Consider the following 10,251-nt stretch of genomic DNA (forward strand, 5'->3'; position numbering starts at 1 on the left):
GGAATCAGTGACCCTTTGGTTCACAGGCTGGCTCTCAATCCACTAAGCCACAGCAGCCAGGGCTATAAACACAGGTTTTATTGACAAACAAATGTAATCTGAAATCTTGATCTGTCACAAGGAAATTGTTAGCTCTGAGCAAGTTTTCTTTTTTATTGGTTTCTCTATATAATCCGGATAATAGTGATTGTTGAAGAGGGTTTCTATATGAGTCAAATGAGATAATATATTTAGTATTTCTAGCTCACTGCTCCAACTGGTAGTATTTTTAGTGTTATTATTATTTAAAAGTTCACTGTTATGGAGAAGGAATTGACAGTTGAAACAAAAGGAAGAGAAATATGTAGCTAACCTAGTGAATTTATAAGTCAATCCATTTCCTGAAACAAATATTGTACAAGAAAGTATGTATGATTATAAAGCTCATTAAAGCTTTGTGCATATGAGACATTATTGAGACTGTAACAGACACACCAAATTTATCAGTTCCATTTACCCTGTGAAGTGGAACTTGTGAAAAGCATTTGGGAGCAAGGTATGGTTTGCAATTCTGCTGTGCAGCTATGCTATGGAGTTGGACATTCTGGTGTCAGTCTATACAATTTACAAGTAGTCAATTTTCTTCATGCTAAAGTTGCTCTTATTTTGTTCACAAATCTGTGATTTTCATTTATATCATAAGTATTAGATAACAATAAGCAAATATACATAAGTAAATTTTGCAGAATAATTTCTTTAAATTGCTCAAAGAACTATCTTCTGAGAATAATGACTTCCTCACTGATCACAGATGGGGCTGCCTCAGGAGTACTGGATCCCATCTGCCTTATTGTCATGAATAAAGTCTTAGCAGATTTTAAGAGCAAACAAAAAAATAAATCCTTGTTTAAAAATGTATGAAGAACTTGTGTGTAAAACAATAAAGTTACTCAAGTAGGAAAAATTCAAGATGTCCAGGTTAATAATTAAGCTTGGACAAACTAATATTTTGAGAGACATTTTTAATCACCACTTTTTCAGAATATTAATGTCCATTTTTAATTTCAAAACCTTCTTATTTTGGAGCACTACATAGATATTCATCTCAACCCTACTGAGTGCAATCTGAAGCAAGGCTGGTAGGTGGCTGGTGTGCTTCAAGGACAGATGCTATGTTCTCAAGGACCATGTTATCTGCAAGAAAACAAAACTGAAATCTCAGTGGAAGGTACCTTCTGGAAACTTACTTTCAAGTGTCCAGAGAATTCTATTGGCCGTTTTCATTATTACAAATGTGTCCAGAAATGATGTGGATGATATCTCCTTTGTGGCTCTCCTGGGTTAAGTTGAGAAGGTGAGCATGTTGAAAAAAAGCCAGTCTGTCAGGCTCTACTGCTCATTCATGTGGATCCAGAGGTATATCCCCTCTTCATCCTGTTGCCATATTTGCTGATCACATGATGAGACTTCAACAGTCCACCTTGAAGGATAAGGCATGTTTATTATAAGCCCTATGGGGAGAACAGAATCAAAGTTCTGTAGGAAAATCAGGGGCTGAACTAAAAGTTATAATTAATCAGAAAGGGGATTTGTAGATATATTTCATCTGGCAAGTTGTGTTTTGGGGGGATTAAATTTGGCAAGTCATGACATTATAATCTTTGCAAGGCACAGTGTTGCTGCTGTGTGATTTCAGGTGATCTTACATGCAAAAGCAGAAGGAATGTAATGAGAGTCACTAATTGCTAGGTAAAAAATAAGAAAAAGAAATATTGTTTGTATTGATTATATCTATTGATTTTGTGAGTTATGCATGATATTATTCCCAAATCCCTCAATGAAGGGTGTGCTATTTGTTATAATGACAAGATCCCACAAGACTGCATATTCATAGTGGGACCTCTGCTGAGACAAGGAAAGACATACAGTTTGGTAAATAGGAAACCCTATGTGTACTACACACATCTCCAGGGAGGGTCATAATGACAGCAAATTCAGAAGCTGACACAGACATCACAGCCTAAGATGGAGAAGCTGAGAATCTGAACTCTGAAGAAATGGCAATGAAGTTTGGACCTAATGAAAGAGATACAGGCTGGTCCTGAGAGATTTGCCTCTGTCACATGACTGCCAAGGAAATTTCCAGGGATGGCAGGAGTCCAAATTGTGGGCACTTTGACTTGGCTTCATGTTAGATCTCAAGGATAAGACAAGCTAATTGTTTTTTTCCTTAACTGTGGTAGCTGAAGTAAACAGAAATCCTTTGCTAGGTGTTTTCTATTTTTTTTAAAAATATTGCATTATTTTTAACTTTTCCAATTACAGAAATAATAAAAAATCCAGCATCAAAGAATATAAACACCTTATTAGAAGCAAATAAATATATATTGAAAGATTCTCAAGGCAATTACAAAGAAGGTATGAGATTAATTTAACTATCTCTAGCCCCCAAATTATTTCAAACTTCTTGTGTTTTAATTTTTCTATAATAAACATAGATTGCTTCCATTCTTTTAAAATCATCATAATCATTATCATGAAACAGAAAGTTTTAAGTATCAAATTAACCATCTCTAATTTTTAGATTCAATTTATTTTTAAACATTAAAATGGTGACATATTTTGTAACAAGAAATTTATTTTTAGGATCATCTTCTTATCCATAGGTATACATATCCATTCATTTCTCTGCTTTATATATAAACTGGCATGAAGCCAGATCCTGGCTCCATACTAAGATTTGTACTTTCTGTGAGGCCATTCAGGTAGATTGATTATTTTAACAATAGATTCATCTGTAAACAATAGAATGAACCTAAAGAAGAAATATTTTGGATCTTTCTCTTTACCTTTCTATGTTATAAAGATAATGGACAAGCTATATTTTAATTTCCAACAAGATACTAGTTCTTGACTAAGAGTTAGGATAGACATATAAATAGATATTATACACTGTATATATAATAATACTGGTGATATAATACTAATTATAATAACAAGGATAGAAAATCACAGTACAATACAGTGTTAATTGTATAAATATCCTATGTATAGAGTATATACACCAAATCTTAACAGTAGTTATATAAAGACATAAGCTAATGGTTTATCATAATCTTTTCTTATTATCTATATCAGCCATTATAGCAAAGAGAGTAAAAAATGCAATTTATAAAACATATAATGTTAAAATACTTTTACTTGAACCATGATGATTGGCCTCTTGTGTCTAAGTATAGTAAAGCTCAGATTTTTCAGAATAAATACATTATTTATAATGAAGGCATAATACATGATATGAATGTAATATGTCCTTGTTTACTGCCTATTATGCTATAGTTACATACTCAAAATAGTAATAAAGCATTTCAAAACACCTGAATGATAATTAGACAGATGCTACTCAATGTTATGCTACTCAATGTTATGGAATTCCAAGAGAAAAGAAAAATCTCAGGTTACCATCTTTCTTTTCATAACCCAGTGAGTTCAACCTTGTACTCAGAAAGTATTTTGGATAACTAGGAAAAAAAGAACATAAATATTGACTAGAATCAAGGTGACACATTTTTATTTTTATTTTACTGTTGACACTGTTACAGATGTCCCCATTTCTGCATTCCCCACCTTTGCTCTCCTCCATGTTCACCTTACCTCTGCTTCTCTCTGGCCATCATCACACCATTGTCTATGTCTATGGCTTATGCATGTATGATCTTGGGTTAATTCCTTCACTTTGATTTATCCAGATCCCTTCTCTTTTCCTCTCCTCTGACAACTGTCAGTCTGTTCCATCAAACTGACACATATTAAATGCTAATGGAGGCTGTATGAAGTTATCAGTTTGGAATTCACTTCTATTGAAAACTTTACTTATTAAGTGAAATAAATGTGCTTAAATATGAATAGATGTGAAACTAACTGGAACTAGATTTAAAAATGAATCATCTTTCAACCATTTGTAGATGAGATAGTATCTTAGATAGTATTATACTCACTATTAAAATGTTGAATGTTACCACTAAGTGTTCCTTAAGACATGTGTGATCTCTCACCAACTCCCAGAATGGGACACACTAGTAAACAAATATCAGGTACTTCCTCTATTTACATTTGTATACTTGCTTAATTGTCCTAACAGTGAGTTACTGCAGCATTAGCAAGTGCAGCAAAATTATTTTGAACTCTTTTTTGTGCCTAATGTTCTGAACAGTTTAGAATACAAAGGTATAAGATACAATTTCTTACTTTAAACCATGTTCAGTCTAATTGCAATGACAAATTGGTCAATGTAGATAGACTCATCACCAGTGTAAGAATGGAAAGGAGCCTTTGAAATTATTTTCCAGTTTACAATTGTCAAAGGTTAGCTGAAGGCTTGTATAATGTTTAGGTGATTTCTATGAGAATCACCTGGGAAGTTAACTGTAAATACTCATCACTATACTTAAATGCCCTGACATTAGATTTAACTTAAAAAAAAAAAAAACTCACTGGTCATATCATTCTAGACCCTAGGAAAATCCTTGGAACTCACAATTAAGTGACCAATTAAATTTCTATTTTCATCTAAGCTAGTTTATTTATTTATGTAATTATTTATTTATGTTAAATTTTAGGGTGGCATTAGTTAATAGCATATATATTGTTCCAATGTGAAATTCTATAATACAACATTTATATATTGCATGGCATGCTAGACACTCATTCTAATTTTCCCTCTATCACTATGTATTTGAACCACTTTACACTCTTTATCTACTCCCAAACCTTCCACCCTCTGATAACTTTCTTACTGTTGTTTGTGTCTATAAGCTTGTTTGTTTATTAGTTTATTTATTTGTTGCTTTCTGCTATTGATCCTCCCTATGATTGAAAGCATGTGGCTCTTGTCCTTTTTCATTAGATTTACTTCACTTAGCATACTATTCTCAAGATACATCCACTTTGTCACAAATAGCAGTATTTCATATTTTCTTATGGCTGAGGAGTATTTTATTATATATATGAGTATGTACCACATCTTTATTATTTTATGTGCTGCAGGACACAGGTTGTTTCCATGTCCTGACTACCATGAATAATGCATCAGTAAACAGAGGTACCTATATCTTTATAAACTTTCTTTCAAAAATTTGGGATAGATACCTAGAAGCAGTATTGCTGGGTAATATAGTTGTTCTACTTTTAAATTTGCGAGAAAATTCTATACTGTTTTCTTTAGTGACGATACCATTTTATATTCCCACCAGCAAAAGGAATGTTACTAGAAAAGGAATGAGGTTTCCTTTTTCTCCAACACTTTTTATTGCTTGACTTATTGATAATAGTCATTCTAACAGGTATGAGAGGATATCCCATTGTGATTTTAATTACACATGCACACACACACACACATATATAATCACAATGGACAAAGCAAACTGTCCAATTATGCTGTCTGTCCATACATAATTGGACAGTTTGCTATGCTTCTTGCTTCTCTTACATAGCTAGAGATACAGCTGGATTTGAGCATGATTAAGTAAAATGAACAAACAAAAAAGAGCCAAATGATATGCTGTCTGTCCATACTGAATTGGACAGTTTGCTTGGGTGTCACTGAATTGGACAGTGACATTTTGAAATGTTTCTCAAATTTGAAACATGTTAAATCTGGTGTGTTTATTTTTATGTTTATCAAACACCAGTGTTCTGTGTGACTGTTTTTTATAAATTCTGAGCACTTATACACTAGAAATTAATTTTATGATAATCATTGGGAATCATTAATTGTGGTCATAACTTTTAGCTGCAACCTAGATGTAACTTGAAAAAAACCAGAAAGTTTTTGCAGATTATTACTTTAAAAGGATATTTAAATCAATTCCTCATTCATAGGACAGTGAATTATAGGGCACCCACCATGCAGTGCATCTTTCATTCTTTGGGTCTCTGTAATAAATTAAAAAATGGGTATTTGATTATGTTATAAGAAGAGTTCCTTAACTCTCTACAGTCATGTGGTAGGATCTGACACAGAATATAATTGACGAGGAGGCACAAGTGAGACATGTGCAGATTCTTATGTTTCCAAGGGGGATAACTGCTCAGTTTTAAAATTTTAATAAGCAAAAAGATAAACATATGGCAAATGGGATAACTATAGTATTTGCAGGCAGAACATTGCAACAAACACCACTAAGGAACAGAGTCAAATGACTATGGAGAAAATTTGGCTTACTAAACAAGAATCTTTCTATTGGACCATACTATTTTCTCAGAAATGCTGATGCATTTCAAAGTCACCTTTTTTTTTTAATATTTTATTTATTTATCTTTAGAGGGGAAGGGAAGGAGAGAGGGAGAGAAATATCAATGTATGGTTGCTTCTGCCGAGGACACACAATGTATCGTGTGTCCCCTCCGGGAACTGGCTTGCAACCCAGGCATGTGCCCTGACTGGGAATCGAACCGCTATCCTCTGGTTCGCAGGCCCGTACTCAATCCTCTGAGCTACACCAGCCAGGGCTCAAAGTCACCTTCTTAATGTAACCAGTGATGTCTTTGACATCACTATTAGTTGGCTAAAAGCAGGTTTTCCTTACTTAAATAACTTTTGCTTATCAGGCTCTGAGATAATGTCAGACAACACTTATTTTTGTGACCAACATGAACATTTATAAATAGTTTTGTTATTAACAGATGATAAACTCAAGGTTTTAAGAGAGTAAATGGTCTTCTCAAGACCACAAAAATAGCATCAACAAATTGTTATTTTAATTAACAATCTGAAGAAGCAATGTTGATCAACATTGCATATTTTTTTAGTTTTAGTTTTATTGTTTATGCTGTTACAGTTGTTCCCACTTTTTCTCCCTTTCCTCTCCTTAACCCAGCCTCATGATCTCCCTAACCTAATACAATACCCATATTGCTTTTCATGTCCATGGGTTATGAATAAATGTTCTTTGGTTAATCCCTTCACCATAAAGGTGTGAGTTTATTTCTGGGCTCTTTATTCTGTTCCACTGATCTATCTGTCTTTTTTATGCAAATACTATGATGTTTTGATTACCTTGGCCTTGCACTATAGTCTGATATCAGGTAGTATGATTCCTCCACTTAATGCTTTCTCAAGACTGCTGTGGCTATTCAGGGTCTTTTTTTATTTCTATACGGAGTTTTTGAATATTTATTCTAGTTATTGAAATACACCATTGGTATCTTGATAAAAATTTTTCTTAAATCTATAGATTGCTTCTGGGAGTGCGGCCATTTTAATGTTGTTAGTTCTTCTTATCAATGAACACAGTACATGCTTCCACTTATTTGCATCTTCTTCAATTTTTTTTAGCATTTTATCATTCTCTGAGTACAGGTCTTTTACAACTTTGATTAAATTTATTAGTAGGCATTTCATTATTTCCTATATTGCAATTGTAAATCTGATAGTGAATTAGTTTCCCTTTCTGATAGTTCACTATTGTTGTATAAAAATGCAACTGACTTCTTGATATTTATTTTGTATCCTACTACTTACTGAATTCATTTATCAGTTCTAGTAAAGTTTTGGTGGAATATTCAGGGTTCTCTATGTAGAGTGTCATGTCATCTAAAAATAATGACAGCTTTCTTTCTTTCCAATTTGGATGATTTTTATTTATTCTCCTTGTCTGATTGTTATGACTAATACTTCTACTACTGTGTTAAATAAGAGTGGTGAGAGCAAACATCCTTGTCTTGTTTTTGATCTTAAGGAAAACAATTTCAGTTTTTCCAACTGAGTATAATGTTGGCTGTGGATTTTTTCATATATAGCTTTTATTATTTTGAGATATATTCCCTCTATTCTCACTTTGCTGAGAGTTTTTATTATAAATTTGTGCTGTATTGTATCAAATGTTTTTCTGCATGTATTGATATAGTCATATGATTTTTATATTTTTATATGATGTAGTATGTTTATTGATTTACATAAATTGTAATAAATTGTATTCCAAGAATAAATCTCACTTGATCATGATGTATGATATTTTTAATGTATTGCTGGGTCTGGTTTGTGAGTGTTTTGTTGAGGGTTTTAACATCTATCTTCATCAGGGATATTGGCCAATAACGTTTTTTTATTGAGTCTTTATCTGGTTTCAGAATTAGGATACTAGTGATCTCATAAAATGAGCTTGAGAGTCTTTTCCTTCTCTTTCACTTTTTGGAATATAATGAGAAGGATATGTCTTAATATTTTTTTAAATATTTGGTATAATTAACCTATGAAGCTGTCAGGTCAAGAAGTTTTGTTTGATGGGAGTTATTTGATTACTGCTTCAAGTTCGTTAGTTCTAACTAGCATATTTAGATTTTCTAATTCTTCCTGATTCATTTTTAGAAGACTGTATGCTTATAGAAATGTATACATTTCTTGGAACTGACTTTTGACCTGGCAATTCTACTGTTGGGATTATACCCTAAGAACCCTGAAATCAATTGAAATGAACCTATTCACCCCAATGTTCACAGCAGCACAATTTCCAATATAGCCAAGTGCTGGAAACAGCCTATGTGTCCATCATAAATGAGTGGATCAAAAAATTGGAACATTTACACAATGAGATACTACTCAACAGAAAGAAAGAAGGAACTCCTACCCTTCACAACCACATGGATGAAATTGGAGAGCATTATGCTAAGTGAAATAAGCCAGAGAGTGAAAGACATATACCATATGATCTGCCTATGAGTGAAAACTTAAAACAAAACAAGTGAACAAAATAGAAAGAAACATGGAAAGAAAGAACAAACTGACAGTGACTGCAGGGAAGAGGGGTGGAGGAGGAGGGTAATGGAGCAAAGAAGGGCAAGGGTCAACAAGGAACATGTATAAAGAATCCATGGACAAAGACAATGAGGGAAGGGAGGGTTGAATAGGGGAGGTGGAGGTGGATAGTGCCAGGGAGAATAATGGGGACAACTGTAATTTCACAACAATAAAGTAAAATAATTATCCATTTCTTTGAAATTATAAGAATTTTGACATATAGTTCATAATATTTTATCAGTATCCTTTTTATTTCTGTTTTTCAGTTGTTACTTCTCTTTTCTTTATGATTTTATTTATTTGGGTCTTCTTTCTCTCTTTCTCTGCCTCTCTCTCTTCTGTTTTAAGGCTGTATCAAACTTATTTAGCTTTTCAAAATACTACCTCTTGGTTTCATTAATTTTGTGTACTTATTTAGATTCTATTTTGTTTGGCAGTGATCTTTATTATGTCCTTTTTCCCCACTTACTTTGGGCTTTTAAAAAATTTCTTGTTCCTTTAGTTATAAGTGATTTTTTTTTTTAGATTATTCTTTCTTCTTGAGGTAGGATTGCATTTCTCTGCATTTCCCTCTTAGGACTGCATTTGCAGTGTCCCATAGATTGTGTGTTGCTCTGTTCCTATTTGCAATTGTCTCAATGTATCTTTTTATTATTTTTTCTAGATCTCACAGTTTATCCACTTATTGTTTAGTAACATGTTATTTAGTTTCTATGTATATTTAAGTGTTTTGTCTTGTCATTAATTACTAGTTTTATATTATTGTGGTCAGAGAAGATGCTTGATATAATTTCACTCTTTAAATTTATTGAGACTTGTTTTGTATACAAACATGTGGTCTATCCTAAAAAGTATCCCATCTTCACTTACAAAAAAATGCGTATTCTTCTGCTTTGAGGTAAATTTTTTTGAAGATATCAGTTAAATCTATCTGATCTAGTGTGTCATTTAAGGACAGTGTTTCTTGTGTTCTTTCTGGAAGTTTGATCCATTGATGTCAGTGGGGTGTTAAAAATTCCCTACTATGACCGTATTACTGCAACCTCTCCCTTTACATTAGCCAATATTTTCTTTATATATTTAGGTATGCCTGTGTTGGGTGAATGCATGTTTACTAGGGCTATATATTCTTATTGGATTTCTACCTTTATTATGTAGTGTCCTCCTTTGTCTCTATTACAGTTTTTGTTGTAAGGTCTATATTGTCTCATATGAGTATTGATACTCCAACTCTTCTTTTATGTCTATTTGTATGAAATACATTTTCCATAGCATTATTTTAGTTTATTTTATCTTTAATTCGATGTGGGTCTCTTATAGACAGTATATGCATAAGGTCCTGTTTGTATCCATTCAGCAAACCTATGCATCTTGATTGGAATATTTAAGCCATTTATATTTAAAGTGATTATTGCCATGTATATATTCATTACCATTATGTTCTTTATAACTGTATTACTCAGTGTTTTCTCCCT

Source organism: Sturnira hondurensis, unplaced genomic scaffold (assembly GCF_014824575.4).
Source record: "Sturnira hondurensis isolate 20B ecotype Veracruz unplaced genomic scaffold, ASM1482457v3 Scaffold0012541, whole genome shotgun sequence".
In the NCBI taxonomy this organism is placed as follows: Eukaryota; Metazoa; Chordata; class Mammalia; order Chiroptera; family Phyllostomidae; genus Sturnira; species Sturnira hondurensis.